This window comes from Balaenoptera physalus (genome assembly GCF_965194825.1).
Source record: "Balaenoptera physalus genome assembly, chromosome: 10".
Taxonomy (NCBI): domain Eukaryota; kingdom Metazoa; phylum Chordata; class Mammalia; order Artiodactyla; family Balaenopteridae; genus Balaenoptera; species Balaenoptera physalus.
In genome coordinates, this window is record NC_138889.1 from 65,289,416 (window position 1) to 65,313,568 (window position 24,153).

Consider the following 24,153-nt stretch of genomic DNA (forward strand, 5'->3'; position numbering starts at 1 on the left):
CACAGGCTTCAGTAGTTGTGGCTCGCGGGCTCTAGAGCACAGGCTCAGTAGTTGTGGCACATGGGCTTAGTTGCATTGCAGCATATGGGATCTTCCCGGACCAGGGCTTGAACCCCTGTCCCTTGCATTGACAGGCGGATTCTTAACCACTGCGCCACCAGGGAAGCCCTCTAATAGTAATTTTTAATGTTCTATTCAGCATACTAATAAATTAAAATTTCAGCTCTACCGTATAACAGCTCTTTGACTATGGGCCAGGGAGTATATCTAAGCCTCAGTTTCTTCATTTGTAACATAAAAAAGTTGATAATACCTATCTGAGTATTGTGAGAATTAAATGAGATCATTTATTCACTCAACAAATATTGAATACCTGCTACATGCCAATATAGTTCTTAGTTCTGGAGATATATTGATAAACAAAATAAGAAAAAAAAAATCCCTGCTCTAAAGAAACTTGCATTTCTAGTAAACAATAATGATTACAGTACATTAGAAGTGCTATGGAGACACAGAGAAGGTTAAGAGAGACTGTGAGTTGTGGGGTAGAGGTAAGGGAATTCATCATTGAGAAAGTAACGTTTCAGCAAAGTCTGGAAAAATGCATTGTGCTACATCAAACACCTGCAGGGAGAGTGCTCCAAATATGGGGACCAGCCTTTACAATGCCCTTAAGGTCAAGGAACCTGAAGCATGTGCAAGGAACGGCAAGGAGAGCAGTGTGGCTCGAGAAGAGCGGGTAGGAGGGAAGGTAGGAGATGAAATCATAGAGGCAACAGAGGCCTAGATCATGTGGGGTGATATTAGTCATCGTAAGGATCTTGGCTTTAATCTGAATGAGATAAAAGACCACAGGAGATTTTTGAGTGGAGGGTGACATGGTCTCATCTAAATTTTAATAGACATACATTGGCTACTTTGTTGAGAATGAATGATAGAGGAACAAGTGTAGAAGCAGGGAGACCAGTTAGAAAGCTCATCCATTTGAGAGATGATTATAAAAGTGAATGTAGAGAGAAGTGGCCAGAGTCCAGATGTATCTTGAACACAGAGCTCAAAGTATTTACTGGTGAAAGATGTGAAATATAAGAGAAAGAGGAGGATAAATGATGACTGCGAAGTTTTTGGCTTAAGCAATGGGAAGGATGCCATTAGCTGGGATGGTCTAGAGTACAGTGAAGCAGAATGGGGCTGGGCAAGAGCAGAACCTCAGTTTTAGACACGATAAATTTGAAGTGCCTATTCGACACTCAAGTGTAGATGTTGAGAAAGCAATTGGATATATGAGTCTGGAGTTCAGGGGAGAGACATAAATTTAGGAGTTGTCCTTTTATAGACGATATTTAAAGCCATGAGACAAGTCCCCAAGGAAGGGAGTGTAAATAGAGAAAAGAAGTCTGAACTGAGCTCTGAGCTACTCCAGCATTATGAAATCAAGACTGGAGGAAGAACCAACACAGGATGCTAAACAGCGGTCAGTAGGAGAGGAGAGAATCCAGGAGACTGAAGTAATATTGGAAGCCAAGTGTCCAATACTACTGATTAGTCAAGTAACACGGGGATGTGGAATTAAGTTTGGATCAAATGGATTTTAAATATGCAATTAAACTTTGGATTATTGGATTTAGCAGTGAAAGTGGAGTGGTAGAGGCAGTCTGAGTCTGAGAAAAAATAGAAAGAGAACTATATATAGCAAGTGTATACAACTCAAATTTTTTTTTCCTGTGAGGGGAGCAGAAAAAGTGCATAGTAGCCGGAAACAGAAGTAGGGTTAAAAGAGTTTTTTTTAATAGGAGAAATAATAGTATTGATATGTTCACAGGCTGATAAGGAAGTTCCAGAAGAGAGGGATATTGTTTCAGGAGCAAAAGAGAAGAATTACAAGAGTGATGTCCTTGAGTGACAAGAAGGGATGCGATCTCCCACATCTAGTGGTGTTTGAGCTCTGCTCATACAGGCTCCCAAGAGCAGATCATGAGCACATCTTCCCAACTCCAAGTTCAGTGACACCATGTTGGTAGCTTGAAATAGGCCATAGTGGAACTATTTACACCACAGAAACCAGTGGATGCTGCAGATCTGGGCTTTTTTCCCCAGGAGAGTAGGATGTTAAACATTTATGAGCATGCCACTGAATCCATCAGTGGAGCAGATGGCCTTAAATAAGCACAGGAAGTATTCATCTATACAGGAGAAAGAAGGAAATGAATCAAGGTGCAGACTCTGGTAAATGGAGAGATGTCTGTAACGCGCTTGTCCCAGTGACTAGCACACAGTGATTAATTATTATGTTTATCACTTCATTCAATCATACCACATTGCCTCTAGCTTCAACAATGCTCCCAGGCTATGTGGCAGAGCACTACATCTTTGAAAGGAGGAAGGTAAAGTATTCAGTCTCTGCGGACTAAGACTTTAAGCTCATTGATTCACTAATTTATTCATTCAATAAACATCTATTGAGTATCTATTATTTGCCCCAAATTATGTCTTAGATTCAATTTAATAAATCCAATAAATATTTAATAAGAAATGACAATAGGCAAAATATTTTAGTGGGTATAATGAAAGACAAAAGATGCATCCTAGTTAAAAAAAAGATTAAATTTATACTTGAGTTCTAAAACAAATAAGTATGTGTTGTATGCTGTAAACATATAAAACAAATCAATAGTCAAATGCTTATGGCAGACATAAGTCTGTTATATATAATTTTGTGACTTTAAGGCATAGGATAAGCATCACTTATAAATATGCATTTTAGTTTTTAATAATTCACTGAGAATCTAATTCTATCCAATTTGGGAACAGGAACTGCTAAAGAAATCTAGGAGTCAGTAGAAAGTTTAACACCTATTATTGTCTAATCCTTATCCTATTGGACTTGTCTGTAGCACATTTCCTGTTTTATTCCATTTTTGAAGCTCTCCCACTTGGTTTCTATAATCACATCATATTTTGGTTCTTCTATATCACTGACCTCTGTTTTGAAGGAAAAAGGGTCTTATTTCTCTGCCCTCTCGTATATGGCCTTTCTTTTTTTTTTAACGTCTTTATTGGAGTATAATTGCTTTACAATGGTGTGTTAGTTTCTGCTTTATAACAAAGTGAATCAGCTATACATATACATATATCCCCACATCTCCTCCCTCTTGCGTCTCCCTCCCACCCTCCCTATCCCACCCCTCTAGATGGTCACAAAGCACCGAGCTGATCTCCCTGTGCTATGTGGCTGCTTCCCACTAGCTATCTATTTTATATTTGGTAGTATATATAAGTCCATGCCACTCTCTCACTTCGTCTCAGCTTACCCTTCTCCCTCCCCATATCCTCGAGTCCATTCTCTACGTCTGTGTCTTTATTCCTGTCCTGCCCCTAGGTTCTTCATAACCTTTTTTTTTTTTTTTACATTCCATATATATGTGTTAGCATACGGTATTTATTTTTCTCTTTCTGACTTACTTCACTCTGTATGACAGACTCTAGATCCATCCACCTCACTACAAATAACTCAATTTCATTGCTTTTTATGGCTGAGTAATATTCCATTGTATATATGTGCCACATCTTCTTTATCTATTCATCTGTCGATGGACACTTAGGTTGCTTCCATGTCCTGGCTATTGTAAATAGAGTTGCAATGAACATTGTGGTACATGACTCTTTTTGAATTATGGTTTTCTCAGGGCATATGCCCAGTAGTGGGATTGCTGGGTTGTATGGTAGTTCTATTTTTAGTTTTTTAAGGAACCTCCATACTCTTCTCCAGAATATGGCCTTTCTTGACCTCTTTCCTCTGAATGATGTTCCTGGGAAATCATGTCTATGCAATTACAGTTTCCAGTATTATCTATATTCAGACAGATAATAGCTGTGTTTTCCACTTTGTAAATATCCTGTGCTGTACAGCTGTACATCCCAACCAACCACTTGAAATCTCCCTCAAGATGTTTCTTGGACATCTTAAACTCAATACATTCACCTCCTGGGAACCAAGGAATTACCTGAATTCCTCCTCTCTCTCCCTGCTATACCTGCTCAGACATCCAGTTCTGTTAACTTCTCCTTTTAATATTCATTGTCCCTGCTAATTTGTTCAATAATTATTATTTTTACTTGGGTTATTGCTAATATTTTCCTATTTTGTTTACCTATTTGCAATTCTTTTTCCTTTTTATGAGAATTGTATTTCTAAGATATTGATCTGATCAGGTTACATTCCTTCTTAAAATTCTGCAACTGTATCTATCCTAAGGATATAGTGTAATTTTAATACAAATGTACATGCATTATGATATGTTAATCATGGCATGATATTAGTGAAGAATGGAAATGACATAAATTTCCAACAATAAGGGGATGGGTAAGTTGACTATAATGTATCCATTGAATGGAATATCCAGCCACCAACAGTAATAATTTTCCAGAAAACTAGGGAAGACTGAATCTAAGGCATGCATATTGGAGCTAGTGCAAATTTATTTCCTCATTTTTTCTACAACCCACACAGCCTTATTCTGACTTAATACTACAAGAAACTCGCTTCATGCTCGTGGAGGTCACATGCAACTTCATTAGATCTCAGAAACTCTGAAAATTTTATCCCAGCAGCTTCATAAAATCACCAAACTTTTGTACCTGTTGCTCTTGCTTTATTCACCACTGATTTTTGTCTCCTGGACCCATACCCCAGATTTAATATTCAATTCTAGTCCCAATGGATTTTAACAAATTTAGGAGAGATCTTTCTGGCTGTCTTCAGAGTTCACGTTCCCACGTGGGCTTTATGTATGCCTTTGTTTTTTGTGCCCTCTGCCCCTATTTTTTTGAGTAAAGATTTCTTGTTCCAGCCCCTAGTTCTATATAATAGAATACATCTTCAGAATTTATACATGAGATTCTGAATTCCCAGTCTTCCATCACTCACTCAAGGCAATTGATGAGAAATGGTCACTGTGCTACCCCTGCAAAAGGGAATGCAGCAGAATTATATGAAAAAATGAAGTTACACAGACAGGAAACTGCTATCTATCACTGCACAATTGACAACTATGAAGTTTAAATTCGTGGTAGAGTATTCACAAGAACTGCAAGAAGAGGTATTCCTGACCCTTCCTCAGTCTCCTTCCTAAGATTGATTTGAGGTGGATGAGTTGGAGGGAGGGGAAGGGATGTCCATAAGAAGTACCCAGACTTTCTCCTGCATAAGCAACCTATAGTTTGTAGGAGCCCTGAAAGAAAAGCCTTTCTTGCCAGCTGTTTATCAGGAGAATGAATAAGTGGGTGATCTACCTCTCCAGTAAAGAGGAGTTCCTTTTAAGGGGATGCCCAGTATTCTGAAACTCAAAGTGTAATACAGTTGACATCCTATATCCTATACATCCTGTATGAATCCTATATATCCTAAATACCCTATATTCAGGACATACTGAATGCTGATAAAAATAAACATTTCTCTCTGGCAGGGTAAAGAAGATGGAGCCTTCTTATATCCCAGCATTTATCTTGCTGATTTAACATCTAGAAAGAAACCTCTCTCTATTCATTTTTTTTCATGGCGATAGACTGTAATACCACACAAAGGAAGGGAAGTTGTGTTTTTTTTTTAATTGACATATGGTTAATTTACAATATTATATTAGTCTCAGGTGTATAGCACAGTGATTCAGAATTTTTGCATATTATACTCCATTATAAGTTATTACAAGATAATGGCTGTAATTCCTAGTGCTATACAACATATCCTTGTTGTTTATCTATTTTATACATAGTAGGTTGTATCTGTTAATCCCATACCCTGAATTTGTCCCTTCCCCCTTTCCCTCTTCCGTTTGGTAACCACATGTTTGTTTTCTGTATCTATAAGTCTGTTTCTGTTTTTCATATACATTCATTTGTATTATTTTTTAGATTCCACATTTAAGTGATATCATACAGTATTTGTTTTTCCCTGTCTTATTTCACTAAGTATAATATTCTCTAAGTCCATCCACATTGCTGCAAATGGCAGAATTTCATTCTTTTTGTGGCTGAGTTAATATGCCATTGTATACATGTGTATGTGTGTTTATATACATACATACATATATATATTATATATATATACCACATCTCTTAATACATTCATATGTTGATGGGCATTTGAGTTGCTTCCATGTCTTGGCTATTATAAATAGTGCTACTGTGAACATTGGGGTGCATGTATCTTTTCAAATTAGAGTTTTCATTTTTTTCCAGATATAGACCCAGGAGTAGAATTGCTGGATCATATGGTAGTTCTGTTTTTGGTTTTTTTAGGAACCACCACACTGTTTTCCATTGTGGCTGCACCAGTTTACATTCCCACCGAGAATGTACAAGGGTTCCCTTTGGGAAGATGTATTCTATTCACCACTGTATCCCCAGAGGCTAGCATAGCATCTGCCACATAGGTGTTCAGGGCTATTTGTTGAGGGAATGAAGTAATGACTGTCTCTTTGCCCCAGGGCCTGTGTCCTATTCCTAGAATGTTATTACATGTGTGAAGGCTTCTATCTCTGCACAGAGACAGGTATATTCTTCCCTGATTGTAGCATTTCCCAGGTAATATTATTAAATCTAGCCATCTGATTCTCCATGCTGCCAGGATACCAATCACCTCTTCAGTCTTCTATGATAGAGCTTGTTTTCATCAAGTTACCAGTGATCTCCTAGTGGCCAAATCAAACTATTTTATCAGATCTTTCTATAACACATTACCCTAATCCTCCTTCTTGAAATCCTCTCATGCTTTAACTATATCTCTGAATTTCATATTCAAAAATATATGCCCCAGTCCAGATCTCTCTCGTAAATTGAATCCCAAATATCCAATTAACTGTCCAAGAAGAATCTCAAATTCATTGTGTCCAAAATTTGGTTTATAGTCATCCCCTCAAACAAGCTCCTTGTCCTGCATTTGTCATCTTGGTTAATTAGCTAGTTTAATTAAATCGTATTTGTTCCCCTTTTCTCAATTGTTTTTTAGGTTCTATAACCTATTTCAAGTTTTCCACTGGTTTCCTTAATTTAAGTAAACATTTTGAAGCTTTGTTTTTTCCTGGTGGTGTTAATAATAAAATATTAATTACGTGTCTTCTCTTTTGATGATATAATAATAATAGCAATGATGATGATAGATAATATTCATTAAGCACCTACTATATGATAAATAGTCTTCTTAGCTCTTTATATGTACTAATTTATTTATTTTTCACAACAACCTTATGAAGCATATGCTATTATCAATCCTATTATACTGAGGAGGAAATCAAGGCACAAGATAAATAATTTGCTCTTGATTATAATAGCTAGAAAGTGATAGAAGTAGCAGTTAAGCTTAACAGTTGGCACTCTTGAATTTAGTCTTACACTGTTATTCATTTTTTCTTACATTATGTCCTTTCTATTTCAAGAATTCTTAACAATTTCCACATATTTCAGGACCATAGTACCAACTGTTATTTAGATTGAATAACCACTCGTCTCATTGATTGCTACCGTTTCCCGTATACTAAATTTCACCATCTTGAGATCTTTATGCTAATGCAATTTTCATTTGGCTAGAGTACTTTTATGAGTATCTTTTTTTCAGAAAGAAAATATGGATGCAATACTTTCTAAGTGCTTGCATGTCTAAAAATTCCTTGCCATCACGAATGAACAAAATTTGGTTGGATGTGGTAATACAGAATTATCACCTCTTTTCCCTAAAAATCAGCAGATATTGCTCCATTAATACTGTATATCCACTATTATATATGAAGATACTGGTGCCAATCTGATTATTTTTCTTTTTAGGTAACTAATCTTTTCTCTATGGAAGCTTTTAGAACTTTATCTCTTGATTCCAAAATGTCACCAGGGTATGTAAAAATGTTTGTAGGTATTTTTTTCAATAACCTTGGTCAGTATTTGGTTTTTCAGGGAGAGAAATTTTCTTCCAGTTCAACTTTTATTACCATTTCTTCTTTATCAGCTCTATTCTCTCCTTTCAGTCCTCTCATTGTTCAAATTGCAGCACCTAGGTTTATCCTCCATGAGTTTTCTCATAATTTTCCTTTGTCTTTTTGCTCTGCATTATGGAAGGATTATTTCAGTAATTAAGTTCTTTAATTTAGTGTTTGGTAGCATACACTCTTCTGTTCATTGCCTCTATTAAATTTTTCATTTTGGCAAGTACGATTTTTGTATTGAAAGAACACTTTGTTATTGTCAAATTGCTCTTTAGTATGGCAGCCAGCCGTGTTTTATCAGTGCAATATCTCATCAACAAAGAATAGGATTTAGAATTCTTTAAAGTTTTCTCCTATTCTCTTACATTAACTCTTTTTAAAATTTTTGACCTATTTTCCCTGGTTATTCAGTCTATTTTGAAGTACTGATTTGTTTTATTTGCCCCATGATTTTCCCCTCCTGAAGAGTTACATAGTTTTTTTTTTTTTCCTTTCCACTGGGGTGAGTTCCTTCAAATCCTATGTAATTCTGGCATCTGTAGACCTAAAGAAGCAGTTGGATTTATTTCCTAAAAGATCATAGAAGAGAGGTAGGCAGGCCTTCCCAGGTAAGACAGATAGATGCATAGATCTTCAACTTAGGTGGGTGAAGAGGTAAATGACTAAGACCCCTCAGCTGATATAAGTGACTGTGGGAATTTCATCCAATGGGCATGTTAATTCCTTATGTTAAAAAACAAAACAGAGTAAATTTTAAACTGATTGGCTTTATTCATCAATTTATGAATTGGGCAGCATCCCATCTAGCAACTAGGAGGGCACTTGGAAGGGCTGTACAAAGTGGAAGGTTTTTATAGGAAGAAGTGGGGAGCAAAGGAGCTATTAGCAGAAAAAAGAAAGAAAGAAAGGAAAGGAAGGAAAGAAGGAAGGAAGGAAGGAAGGAAGGATTATTTTTAGGCCAGGACATTTTTTTTTTTTTGCTGTGGCAGGGGCAGTGGTGGGGGGGAAGCCAGGGAATGGCAAGGGTTTTGTCATGCAGATTGCATCTTCTCCCTCTGAGGAGATGGAAAGGGCCTAGTGACAGATTGCCTCATTGGTGCAGACCAGAAAATTCCAGACTGGTTGATTAAGATTGCATTTCTGGTGAAGGTTGAAATTGCACTTAGGTTAGGTACTAAATCTTGGTTTGGTATCTTGGACCTGTGATTTTTCTCTTTAACACTGGAGGTTATAAAAGAGGAAGATACCAGAAATATTACTGCCAAGCAGGACCCTTTGATCTAGGCAAGCAGCTATGGGTGGTTTTGGCTCATAGCTTTGTCTATTCCCAGGAGAGTGGGGCGGCTACACTCAGGTAGCATGAGCTGGAGAAAGCCAAGTGCTGCCACCTGACTGGCTTCTACTTGCATGAAGTCACTAATGGCAGACAGTAGGCATGTCACTGCCCTTTAGTCCATCCTCCTGTGGACCTGTTTTTATGAACCTGCTGTTTCTCGTCGCAGGTATATTGGTTTGGTCTCTCTCTGTTTTCCAATAATAAGAATTTGGCTGTGTTTTCCCTTCAACATTTGTTGCATTGTGTCAGCAGCAAATTGAATTTTGGTTCCTGTCTTCTCAGAATTGTAAATATCCTTTACACTTTATTTTTCCTAACTTCAATTTTGAAGTGATGGTGGTACATTTCTTTATCTCTAGGAATTGACCATAGTCTCCATTCATCTTCACCCCTCCAATAATATGTGCCACAGAATGCTCAACTGGCCCTCACCTCTATAGTTCTTTTCCTTGGACAGTGTGGTCAGATGAGAAATGCTATGAAAACATAACTCGCTTCTGAAAAAGTCTCCATATATGAGAAAATATGTTTCAACTGCATCAGCAGAAGCAAGACATGGTGCTATGAGAAAATGATAGATTCTGGAAATTACAAAAGATCTGGCAGGTCTACAGTGGAGTATGGAAGAGATAAGGCTAGCAAGCCGGGGAAGGGCCAGATAATGAGGTTTTTTAAAATGCCATGACAAAGAGTTTGAACATTATCCAGAAGGCAGTCGGAAGTTGAAAGCTTTTAAGGAAGGGAGCAATAAGATTAGATGTGTGTTTTAAGCAGCTCATTCTGGTAGCAGTGTGGCAAATTAATTGGATGAGGGGAGAAGGGAGTGAGGAAACCCATTAAGAAGCTATTAAATAGGTTTAGGTGAGAATTTATGAGGCTTCTACTAGGGCCAGTAGCAATGCGGAGAATAGTGGAGAGATTCAAAAGCTACTTAGCAAGTAGAATCAACAGACTTGGTATTTGATTAGATGTGGAGTAAGAAGACAAGCCAGAGCCTAGAATGGCTTGACGATAGAAGTGTCTCGTGATACCATTACTTGAGGCTGGGAATATAGGAGGAGAATTGGGTTTATCAAAAAAGAGGACACATTGTGTGTAACTTGTCTAAGATATTTGAATGTAAATGCCCAAATATGTCCAGTATGTATACCCACACATCACACATACATAGCAAAATTGTTCACTAAGGATATATGAACCAGATTTAAAGATATGGACAGATACCAACAGCATATGCTTGATGGGTAAAGAAAGAATAATACTGGCAAATACAACCTGGGGGTTATTACTCTAGTCTGAATATTATTTTGGTGCTTTAGGGATAGACAGAAGAGAGGAATCTAGAATCTCAGAGTTAAGATTAGGTAGACAGCGTTTGAAGAGAATATGAGGTCAGAAAAATGTGGGGGAAGGAGAGAAGGGAGTTTCAAAGTGTAACATAAAGGAATATTCTAGAGATGTCCAACAAGTTGAGGACAAAAAGATGTCCTTTGACTCTGACAATTAGAGGTTACTGAAATTCTAATTAAAGGGATGGAAAGCCAAAGGGTATGGAAGCGTTCCACTCTCTTTCCTGAGTTGCGTTTGACTTTGATTAGTCACCTTTTGAACAGGTTTTGTAGGAAGAACCTGAGATTAGAAGGAAGTCTATGAGAAGAAAAATTGTAGTTGTGGTTGCTTATTGCTGGAAATGAATAGAGCCAGACTCCTGGAGAGGAGAGAAGGAATGAAGCAAATCCTGTCCCACAGAGCAGGTTTAGGCATATGAACTAAGTTGCCTCAGTGTTGTGAGAAGTCCACCAGACCTGTGCATCAGAAGGGCTGGGCAAGGCTGGGGGACCTGAATAGGCTTGAGTAGGGGGACTTAGAAGGAGGAAGGGTGAATGCAGCAGTTGCTGAGGTCTATCATATAGATCCCTCTTCCAGCAGCAAGGCACTCATTCTTCTAGTCGTCAGAAGGTTGACCGCTGGTTGCTCATGGCTGAGTCCCTCTGCAGAAATTGTCCTTGTTGAAGGTTATGGTCCCTCCCCAGGGACAGCCTGTATTCAATGGCTGGTTGATGCGAAGATATCAGAACCTGCTCCGCTTGGGTCAGTTCAGGACATCTCTGAGGGGTTGTCCCAACTTCAGAGCTCCGATAAGATTGGCTGTAACCTCAGTGCAACCACATACCACTTTAACCTCTTCCTTAGCAGAGTCCAGTTTCTCTTACTTGTTTATAGGTATTGTTCTCAAGATCAGTCTTTAATGAACCTGCTGCATCAAATCTTGGTTGCAGTGTCTGTTCCTGGAGAACGCAACCTAAAATAGTGAGTAAATATGTTTTAATCGGCTTTATGCCTCCCAGATTTGGATCTAACTAGCAGGAACAGAATTTTGATTTCATTATTTAGAGGACTGATTGAAACACTCAACAATGAGAAGTTAACATGACATAGTTCTACAGAAGTGGTTCTCAGTTGGGAGCAGAGGTTAGAGATGCAGAGGGCATATCCTATAGCTGTGCCCGTCTGTGACCTTGATACCTTTCTTCCTCAAATTCTGACATCCCACACTGACCCCCAGCACCTCCTTGAGAAACACTAATACCATGGAACTGTCTGCACATTGGGGTGGACTTGTTCCTGGCGGGTCACTGAATTGGAAAACCTATCAGTGAGACAAGGTATTCACTAGAGGAGAGGGGAAGGGTAGAAGAGAGCTGTTTTGGTTTTGCTTTTTTAAGGGAGGTACTTTAGTATATTTCTATTCTGGATGAAAAACCAGTTGAGAGAGAGAAGTTGTGAATACAGGAGAAAGAAGAAATAATTAATAGAAGGACCACTTTGCCTGAAAAGACCCTCTACCAACCAAGACCTGTAAAATTTTCTCTAGTAGTCTCATCTCCACACTCATAATGCTGAACTCTTTTTTTTTTTTAACATCTTTATTGGAGTATAATTGCTTTACAATGTTGTGTTAGTTTCTGCTGTATAACAAAGTGAACTCTTTCTGCATCTTTAGAATTAGAGTTCCCATTTCCAAACCCCCAAACCCCTAAGACTGGAGGTTGGTGATATTTGATAGAGACTTCCCATGTTCTTCTTTTTTTTTAATAGCAAAGAGAAAATAGCCTTAGGTATTACATATTTTATGGCTTTTAAAAAATTGAGGTACAATTAACATATAACATTAGTTTCAGGTGCACAACAGTGATTTAGTATTTGTATACATTGCAAATGATCACCACAATAAGTCTAGTTAACATCTGTCACCAAACATAGTTACAAAAAAATATTTTCTTGTGTTGAGGACTTTTAAGATCTACCCTCTTAGCAATTTTCAAATACGCAATACAGTATTATTAACTATGCTATACGTTACATCCCCATCACTTTTTTATTTTACAACTGGAAGTTCGTACCTTTTGACCCTCTTCACCCATTTTACCCACCGAGTGTTTTCCTGACCCATTTCTAAATGGCCTGGTCACCCTGGCTCTCAACTGCTGGGGGTCGTCGTGAGACTGGCAGTTTCAGCCTCTTTGGGAGATCTGTTTATGACTCACTGTACTTCTTGCTTACAGCTTTCCTGATGGTCTGGGTAGTTTTGCAGTGGCCATCCTTCTCCTTGAATCAAAATCCAAAGGTTAACAAGTCCCTTCATATCTAACAGCTGATATAAGCTATAATTATGATGAAACAGAGCTGGAAGTGCAGGCGAATGTTCTTACCACGGAAGGAAGCTTATGTTCAGGAGTGGGCATGTGATAAGGCTTCATTGAAATTAGAAATCACTCCTGGATGTTGACATCTCTCTCTGAGTTTCAGCAGGAGAATAAATTGGATGAGAGTAAAGGGACAGGACATGTAAGAGAAGGAAAAAAAATTTTAAAGATGTCTGACAAGTCACAGGTTGAAGGTTGACTTTTTTTAAACTGCTTTGGTTTAGGCAGTTTAAAAAAAAAAAAAAAATCTGCCTTTGATGAAGGCAGATTTCCCTGGTAAGAAATGATTGCCGTACAGGATCGGCTGGGGGGCTCTTAGCCAGATACGACCTGAGTGCAACACTCCCCACGGGTCATAAAGATGACTATAGGCAGGAACTGATCATTAGAAAAATGATTAAGGTTATTATTAACCTATTACTCAATTACTTATTAATTACTTTAAAATGTGGCTAGAAATGAGGCAATTAGGAGTTCACAGTTTTAATTGGTATTTGAAATCACAGAGGGTGAATTGATGAGCAGCAGCTGCCGTGACATTTTGCCTGGTGGTGAGCTACTAAGGAAGCTGCTGTAGAGCAGTACTCTGTAATCTCTCTCTTCACAGCATGGCCGCACTCAGGGAGGGCAGATGTTTTCCCTGGGAGAATAAAGGAGCACTCACACTTCCATTTGACTAGAGAGCCATGAAGTCAGGATCAGGCCAAAGCATGCAGCCCTGGTAGAAAGTAGGAGGAAAGCTGTGTGTTTGTCTTTCCCATAGTGGATACTGGATGTAAAGCTGCATCCAGGAAACGTGGGATGATAGTGGGTATGGCTGAGTTCAAAATGAAACTTCTGGGACAAGTGGGTTCTTAGCCAGGAAGGCACAGTATAAATACCAGTGATACAGCCTTCAGAGTCCTCTTACTTGTTTAGAGTAGGTGAGCTAACCATTTAAGGCACCCTCTGTTCCTCATTCATGTGTTCAGAGGCATTTTGGTGTCTTTTGATCATGTGTCCATTAGCCCTGTGATAGGAAGTTAAAGTGCTCAAGGAAGTGGCTCCCTCCCGTGAATTTTGCAGAGTTTTCTTTCTACAAAGAGATGTCTATATGATATTAAATATGTTCTAATATTGTTATGCATATCTTTCTGTTCTCCTCATAGATGTCTTTAATCATATTATTTGAAACAAGAGGAACAATTTTCATCATGTCACAGCTATGGAGAGTTAGTTTTCTCATGTTCAGTAACTGAGGCAAAATGATGAGTTTTTCCCAAAAAGACTACAGTTATACTTTTCTTTTTGCCAAAAAAGACTGGTTTTTATGGGAACATATAGAATATGGAAAGAAGCATGGCAGAAAAGAGAAGAGGGCATGGGAGGTAGAGGAGAATGACAGAAGGAGTAGAGAAAAGGGTCAAACAAAGAAACAGAGGAGAGTGAGAATAAGAGAGAGATAGTAGAAAGCTTATGAGGTGTACTACCTGAAAATCTCAAGCATTTAGAAGCAGGGACATCTGTCTCCCTGTCCCCATCTGTGGTGGTTAATTTTATGTATCAATTTGACTGAGGCATAGGGTGCCCAGACCTTTGGTCAAACACTATTCTGGGTGCATCTGTGAGGGTGTTTCTGGGTGAGATTAACATTTGAATTGTTAAACTAAGTAAAGCAAATTGCTCTCCTCAATGTGGGTGGGCCTCATCTAATCAATTGAAGGCCTGAATAGTACAAAATGACTGAGTAAGAAGTAATGCCCCTTGCTTGACTACTTGATCTGGTCTTTAACAGCCTTAGAACCCAGACTGAAACATTAGCTCTTCTTGGGTCTTGAGCCTGCCAGCTTTTGGACTGGAACTTACACCATTGGCTCTCTTGGTTCTCAGACATTCAGACTCAGGGTTAGCTATGGAAACACAACCAATAGGAGACATACATAAAGATATATATATAGAGAGAGACATGCTTCTTTCCAATGGCATATATTCTGACATGCTTCTTTCCAGTGGGATATATATAGAATAGAATAGAATATATAATTATGATAATTTTAATAACTAATTATATTATAATATTTAATATAAGAAATTAGAGCACATGGTTATGGAGGCTGAGAAGTCCCAACATTGGCAGTCAGCAAGCTGGAGACCCAGGAGAGGAGATGTGCAATTCCAGTCTGAGTCTAACTGCATAGAAAAAGTCAATGTATAGTAGGAGAAAATGAGCCCAAAACAGAGTAGCAGAACTAAAAAGTGAGGAGGTGGTATAGGAGGAGGAGGAGGAGGAGAAATCTAGTTAAATTATTTAAGATGCTGGGTTCAGCCATGCCTGAAGGAGCCATTAACCCCTGGATTTTCCAGGTATATGAGCCAATGTGCTTCATTTTGGTTTAAGGTAGTTTGACTTGAGGTTCTGTTATTTGTAATGTAAAGCATTCTGATTAATACAAAAACTGGTACAGAGGTTGGAGTGTTACGATTGACAGACTTGTAATTGTAGAACTAGCAAAGAGCTTGGGAATTGGATAGTAAGACCCCTTGCTGAGAAGTTGATGATCTTAGTTGAGTGGTTGTCAAACAGTTAAATTGCTGTCTACTGTGTCTTTGAGTCAGATTCTGTGTCTACCATGGAGGGGAAGAGAGGCATGGCATAATCATAAATCTTTTGAAAATGCAAAATCTTAATTACCTGCCTCTACAATGTCAGGGAAGTGGCAAAAAGTGGGAAATACAAATGGGATCTGAGACATTTAGGTTATCTTGTGGGATTTATGCTTCCTTTCTTAAGATGGGAAGAAAGGTTGCCTTTTCCTAAGGATGGGAAATATCCTTAGGATCTCTTTCCTAAAAGATTGTGCTTTTTCCTAAGAAATTTTAAAGATATGGAAAAACACAAAGGAATATGACAAATAACCAGTTCTCCACAACCCAGAATTAATGGTGGCTAGTTGCTTACAGACATAGGTAATCTATATATAGTTTAAAAATTTTATTTACTGTAGAGTATTTCATAACGATTATAAACATAAATTTTATTTGTCTGTTTCCTTTATAATAGGCATTTATGTTAGCTTTATAGTATCATAAACAATGGACTAATCACTTTCATTATATATGTTTTGTGGTACATATATGTGAGAATACTTTCTAGTTTGTACATCTTGAAGTGGACTGCTGGATCAGAAAATTTGCATAGTTTTAATGTTGCTAGCTGCTACCAACTGCTTTCCAAAATTGTTATGCCAATTTACATTCTTACCAGTGAAGTATGAGAATTCCGTTGTCCCCCAATTTTTGCAAATAAGTGATATTGTCGGACTTTTTAGTGTTTGCATAGTTGATGAGACAAAATGGCATTATGTTGTTCCTTTACTTTGCGTTTTGCAGAGTCCAAATAAGGTTGAACATCTTTTTCCTGTTTATTGCCCATCCAGATCTCTTCTATGGTTATGACCCTTGACGATTTTTCTGTGTTTCTTTTCTTGTGTGGAGTTCTCCATGTATTCTGCATAGGAATCCTTTGTTTGGATGGTGGTTGTAGGAAATATAGGCTTTGACCCAATCTGCTTCTGTTTGAATTCTGATTTGTCACTATCCAGTAAATTATTTATTTACTCTATGCTTCAGTTTTATTATCTGTAAACTAGAGACAATGATAGTTTCTTATTCATTGTGTTATCATGAAGATTTATTGAATTAATAGCTATAAAAGGGATTTAGAATATTGCTTGATAACTTGTCAGAATGAGGAGGAGTAAAAACAAAGAGAAAAATACAAAGAACTCACATTCTTTCCAGTTTTTTTACAGCAGCAGAAACAAGACAACCACTAGTAGGTCAATAAATTATCCTAGTACACACTTTATGGTATTCTTGCTGGGTTCCTTAACTTGTCAGGTACCCCTTCTTTGCCTGTGCCTGTTTTGTGTACCATTCAAGCTTCTATACATCTTTGCAAATTTAGCATAAATAGTGTATATTTAAGAGAATTTATGAGATGATCTCTCCTGTGGTTCCCAGCGCTTCTTGAACAAACCTTGAACATAACCCTTAGCTCACAGCATTGTAATATTCTCTACACTCTGTTCAACCCTGTTAGGGACATAAGGGTAAAAACTGCCTCATTCATCTCAATATCCCTGGTGGCTAGTATCGTTACTGCCACTTAAAAGGGATTCAATAAATGTTGACTGACTGCCTGACAAAAGCTGTTTCCAACTGGAGGAAAAATATGCTTTAAAATCTTGCCCAGCTAATCAGTAATTAAAAGGGCAGTAGCACTAATGAAGGTTAATTTTGGAATAATTTATTAAATATATTTTCATAAATTTTAAAGTTTCATTTGGAAATCTAGTACACATAGATTATGTGTATTGAGCGCTGATGCACTAGTGCATCGTGTACACACACACACACACACACACACACACACACACACTCTATATTGTAGAAATAACTACAAAATCTTGGGGGAAAATGTAGTTTACTGCAGCTCTTCCTAGAACTCATCTTAGAGCTTATTTAAAAGAAACAATTCTTTCCTTTAGGGACCTCAGCACAGAACTCTGCTAAACTGAGCTCCTGGGCTGATAACACAGCAGAGAGAAAAGAAGGTGTCATTTGGCCATTTGGCTGCTGCTGATGACACAGTCATCTTTCAGAAAAAAAAGTTAGCTCCAGGGGAGGGCTGCCTATGAGAGCCAAAGGGTAGGAAGTTAAGAGAATTGGTTGCTAAGTTTACTTTGCAGGAAAGCAAGCTAATTTTTTTTTTTTTTGGCTGAGTATAAGAAAAATGCCCTCTATTTATTCTGACTGAGATAATACTAGAAAAGGAAAGCCTGAAAACCAGAAATTCAGATCTTGAGAGGCACAGGGACTGCAGGTCATTGGGGGAAGGAAGCATGCCTACTTTGTTCATCCTTTGTATACTGAGGACTTGACACAGTGTCTGGCAGTAGTAGACATTTGGTAAATATTTGTTCAGTGAGTATATGAATGAGTGTCTCCTAGATTTTAGAAGTATTGCCTTATCCTTCATCCCAAAATTAAATTGTAAAAATATAATATTGGATGAAGGTAGCCAAAAGGTACAAACTTCCAGTTGTAAGATAAAGGAGTACTAGGGTTGCAATGTACAACATGGTAAATATAATTGACACTGCTGTGTGTTGTATGTGAATGTTGTCAAGAGAGTAAACCCTAAGAGTTCTCTTCACAAGGAAAACATGTTTTTTTTTCATTTTATTTTGTATCTATATGAGATGATGGATATTCACTAAGCTTGTAGTAACCATTTTATTATGATGTATATAAGTCAAATCATTATGCTGTGTACCCTAAACTTATACAGTGCTGTGTGTCAATTATATCTAGTAAAACTGGAAGAAAAAATATATAATATTCTCATAAAAATGTAGTATTTTCAAAATTGCAAAAAAAATAGAGAATAAGAGAAATACAGTCATAATCCACCATAAAGATAAAATTGTTTTGAATATTTTCCCATAGTCATTTTTATGTATGCACATGTTAGTATTTGCATGTGTGTGTGTGCATATACACAAATTTATGATAATGCTTTGTAAGCAATTTTTCATTCTAATTTTTCATTTGCATTGTGAATATTTGTCAGTTATTAATTTCTTTGAGAATATGATTTATAATTGCTAAAAATATATTATTATTACCTATCATATGTAATGACTCTTCCCTATTGTTAGATAAGCTGTTTTTATTTATTTTTATCTTTTATTTATTTCTTTTTATTAATTTTTATTTTTATTTATATTGTTTTTATTTATTTTTTATTTTTTTATTAATTTTTATTGGAGTATAGTTGCTTTACAATGTTGTGTTAGTTTCTGCTGTACAGCAAAGTGCATCAGGTATACATATACAGGTATCCACTCTTTTTTAGATTTCCTTCCCATTAAGGTCACCACAGAGCACTGAGTAGAGTTCCCTGTGCTGTACAGTAGGTTCCCGTTAGTTATCTATTTTATATATAGTAGTGTATACATGTCAATCCCAATCTCCCAATTCATCCCACCCCCTTACCCCCTAAACTAATTTTAAATAGCTTCTATTTTAAAAACATAAATTCCAATTAATAAGGTTACTTTGTAGTCAAAGGACATTAATATTTAACTATTTTGGTATACTTTTCCAAAATTATTTTCCAAACAGGATCCTTTCCTCCCCCAACTCTCCTCCCCCTTGGCATCCACAAGTCTGTTCTCTCTATCTGTGAGTCTGTTTTTGTTTCGTAGATATGTTCATTTGTGTCATATTTTAGATTCCACATATAAGTGATATCACATGGTATTACTCTTTCTCTTTCTGACTTCGCTTAGTATGATAATCTCTGGGCCCATCCATGTTGCTGCAAATGACATTATTTCATTCTTTTTAATGGCTGAGTAATATTCCATTGTGTATATATACCACATCTTTATCCATTCATCTGTCAAGAAGACTAAGTCTGTCTGCAAACAATTTCCCAGGTTGTCAAATTTAGTTTAATTCTATTTTATGGTAACTTACAAGAAACAAATTTTAGATTTTTAAAGTAATTAAATCCACTGTTTTTTGTTTGCTTTTTGCTTTGTGATTTCTTCTATGTCCTTCCTTCTTAGAAAATGTTTCCTCTTCCTAGGGTTTACAAAATGCTCATTTACAGTTTATTCTAGCTTAGTTTAGTTCACTTTGGTTTAGTTTTATTTTGTCTTAATTTTAAGCACATCACTAAGTCATTTCAATCTAGCTTTATTTTTCCCCAGATACCTCACCAATTGTTCCAGCACCATTTATTGAATACTCTTCCTTTTACGTACTGATTTATGATGGAAATTTAACTATATATTAAATTCTTACATAAGAATGTAATTCTTACATTCTCCATTGATCAAACTGTCAATTCTTGCCATAGATACACAGCATCTTGATAACTGAAGGCTTATTGTAGGCTTTATTATCTTGTAAGACAAATCTCTCGTCATTGCTCTTTCCATCTCATTTTATTTTATCTTTCTGGAACTTTTGTACTATTCAAAACTATATACTTTAAAAAATGAGCTATATTATCACTTTATCAAGTAAAACGTAGAAGAACTGGAGAAAAATGGTATTGGAATCACAATAAAACTTTAAATTATTTGAAAAGAATTAAATAATTACCTTTATAATATTTAGTATTCTCATTCAGGAACATGGTATATCTCTCCATTTATTCTCCTATTATATCTCTCCATATATTTTCTAATTCTCTTCATATAGATAACATGCAATTCTCTAAATTGTTTTTCACTGATTTCTTATTAGAGTTATTTATAAATTTTCCTAATTATTTTTGATGACAGAATAAAATAATTTCACCATTATAATTTGTCTAGATTACTGCTGGTGAAAAGAAGCAACTAGTCATATTTTATGTTTATCTTTGCATCTGGACATTTTCCCAACTTTTCTAATTAGTTTGAATGATTTTTGTTAAAATTTCTTGGGACTTCTAGATCAACAAACCAATAATTTATAAAATATTTTTCTCCTTACTTTAATAATTGTAGCTTATTTCCATTAGCTTTATTATTGTTTTGCAAATTTACTAAGTAGTGTTAAATAATAATGAAGACATTAAAGGTAATTTTTTTGTTCCTGAATGTAAATATATATATATATATATATATATTCCTGATGTTGCAGCCTTCAGAATGTTGCCTCTAGATTTTGTTATTCATTCAAATGTTAAGGGAATTTCCTCCCTTGCTTATTTTCTAAGACTTTTCTGAGGAATAGATATTAAATTTTGTGGGATAATTTTATAGGACCTGCAGGAACAATTATGTTGCTTTTCCCCTTTGACCTATTACTAATGGACAATATTAATAAATGTACTATTAATAAATGAATCTTACATTCTAAGATTAAAAACTGTACACTATTCTGGGAATATTATTTTTCTAGTATACTACTATATTATTTTCATTGGTTTATTTAAGATTTTTACATTTATCTCTGAAGTGTCATTGTGGAAATGGTAACCAGGACCCACCTTCCCCATACTCTAGGTGCCTCTTACCAGGAATCTTTTTTTTTTTTAATGGGACCAGCTAGCATATTATGTAACTAAAATGAAAGTTCTATAAGAGCAGAGGTCCTTGTTTTGTTTTTTGTTTTGTTGTGGTTTTTTTGTTTTTTCTAATTGAAATATATTAGATCTACATTGATCTACAATGTTGTGTTAATTTCTGCTGTACAGGAAAGTGATTCAGTTACATATATATATATATTTATTCAGTTAGATATATAGTATATATATATATTATATATATATATAATATATATATATACATACACAATCTTTTTTAGTTTCTTTTCCATTATGATCTGTCACAGGATACTGGATATAGTTCCCTGTGCTATACAGTAAGACCTTTCTGTTTATCCATTCTATATATAATAGTTTGCATCTGCTAACCCCAAACTCCCACTCCATCCGTCTCCCATACCCCCTCCCCCCTCCCCCTTGGCAACTGCAAGTCTGTTCTCTATGTCTCTGAGTCTGTTTCTGTTTTGTAGATAAGTTCATTTGTGTCATATTTTAGATTCCACATATAAGTGATATCACATGGTATTACTCTTTCTCTTTCTGACTACTTCACTTAGTATAATAATCTCTAGGTGCATCCATGTTGATGCAAATGGTATTATTTCATTTTTTTTATGGCTGACTTATATTCCATTGTATATATGTTCAAATCTTCTTTATCCATTCATCTGTTGATGGACATTTAGGTTGTTTCCATGTCCTGGCTATTGTGAATAGTGCTGTAATGAACATTGGGGTGCATATATTTTTTCAAATTAGAGTTTTCTCTGGATACATGCCCAGGAGTGGGATTTCAGGATCATATGGTAGCTCTGTTTTTAATTTTTTGAGGAAGCTCCATACTGTTTTCTGTAGTGGCTGCACCAACTTACATTCCCACCTTCTTTCCACACCCTCTCCAGCATTTGTTATTTGTAGACTTTATAGTGATGGCCATTCTGACCAGTGTGAGGTGGTACCTCATTGTAGCTACGTTGAGCATCTTTTCATGTGCCTGTTGGCCATCTGTATGTCTTCTTTGGAGAAATGTCTTCTGCCCATTTTTTGATTGGGTTGTTTAGTTTTTTTGTCACTGAGTTGTATGAGCTATTTATATATTTTGGAAAGTAAGCCCTTGTTGGTCTCATTGTTTGCAAATATTTTCTCCTAGTCCATAGGTTGTCTTTTCATTTTGTTTATAATTTCATTTGCTGTACAAAAGCTTATAAGTTTGATTAGGTCCCATTTGTTTATTTTTGCTTTTATTTCTATTGCCTTGGGAGACTGACCTAAGAAAACATTGGTACTATTTATGTCAGAGAATGCTTTGCCTGTGTTCTCTCCTAGTAGTTTGATGGTGTCATGTCTTATATTTAAGTCTTTAAGCCATTTTGACTTTATTTTTGTGTATGGTGTGAGAGTGTATTCTAATTTCATTGATTTACATGCAGCTGTCCAACTTTCCCAACACCACTTGCTGAAGAGACTGTCTTTTCTCCATTGTATATTCTTGCCTCCTTTGTCAAAGATTAATTGACCGTCGGTGCGTGGGTTTATTTCTGGGTTCTCTATTCTGTTCCATTGACCCATATGTCTGTTTTTGTGCCAATACCAGGATGTTTTGCTTGCTGTAGCTTTGTAGTATTGTCTGAAGTCTGGAACAGTTATGCCTCCTGCTTTGTTCTTTTTCCTCAGGATTGCTTTGGCAATTCTGGGTCTTTTATTTTAACAGAGGTCTTTGTTTTATTTGCTGATGATGCATCTAAGACCTTAGAAGCATGCCTGATATGCAATTGGTATTTAATAAATATTTGTTGAATGGATTAATGAATTCTCTGTTTTACTGATATTTATATTCTTCTTCAATCATTTTATACTTGAATTACACTTCTTTGATTCTTTACATTCAGTCTTTACCTGAGCAGCTGGAATAAAACATAGAAGTACATACATCACACATAACACATTTTTTTCCATATGAGTATGAGCATGGTATACTTGCTGAGCCTTTGAATATTGGAGGATATCTTTCTGTTACCATCAGGAATGGAAAAATAGCTGAAGACAAAATTTTTCTCTTATACATTTTTTTTCCATCAAAATTATAATATACATTCCATTATTTTCTGGTACTTAGCATTGCTGAGGAATATTATAAAGCTGACATTTGTTTCTTTGTCTACAACTTTATTTTTCTTTAATGCCAGGATGCTTTATTCTTAAATTTTAAATACAATGACAAAAATAATACATTTGATTTTTTAAAAACATACATACATATGTACTATATAAAGTAAAAATCCCTCTTACTACTTAGTCCTTCTATTCCCCCTCCCACAGAGCTCCTTCAAAATAACCTCACTCCTCAGATGTAACTACACTAACAGTTGCTTGTATTTTTCTTCTAGATTTGTTTTATGTATTTATATAGATATAGATTTTCTTCTTTCTGAATTGAGATTGCACTCTTGTAACAATGCCTGAAAGAGAACTTTAAAATATTTTGGAATAGAAGCTGGCATTTGCTTCTTTGTCTAGCTGGACACAGAAATTCACATTGAAACAAATTTTCTTGACTTACTACTTGAATAACCCTTCCTGATTGTATAAATTTTAGAGGAGTAGACACCTGTCATCCTGAGGAAAAGGGACAATAGGTATTTTTGTGTCTTTGCCAAAGCTGCCTTTTTTCAATGTCCCTAGGTGTGTAGACATATCTGGTCTTTGAGTGGAAAGTGGAAAATTTTACATAGTGCCCATGAAGCCACCATAGAAGATGGATGGAAGCTTCAACCCCTTCTCATTCGAGAGTCAACATTACTAAAATCTCAGAGGTGGATTAAGATGGTCCCACCAAGCACAAGGATCCCAAAGTAAACAAACAAAGAAGAAATTTTGAGTTTCCAGAAGATTAGGAAGAAATAGGGAGATATATGACAAAGCTGGAGAGGGAAAAGTGCACCAGCAACATGTCAGGAGGTTAAGGCAGTACAGAGATTCCCAGCCAATGAGGAATTCCTAAAGAGGGATAATGGCCAATATATTTCTAGGAACAGTGATGTCTTCTAT

General features: G+C 36.3%; 1 protein-coding gene across 1 annotated transcript in view; it reads left to right on the plus strand.

The window, feature by feature from the left end:
• RBMXL2 (RBMX like 2) overlaps window positions 1-21,313 on the plus strand; it is a 129,046-nt gene extending 107,733 nt beyond the window's left edge. The window contains exon 3 of the mRNA XM_082476400.1: window positions 16,386-21,313. The gene's annotated coding sequence lies outside the window, so the exon portion shown is untranslated. The remainder of the gene's footprint in view (window positions 1-16,385) is intronic.
• Window positions 21,314-24,153: the final 2,840 nt, after the last annotated feature.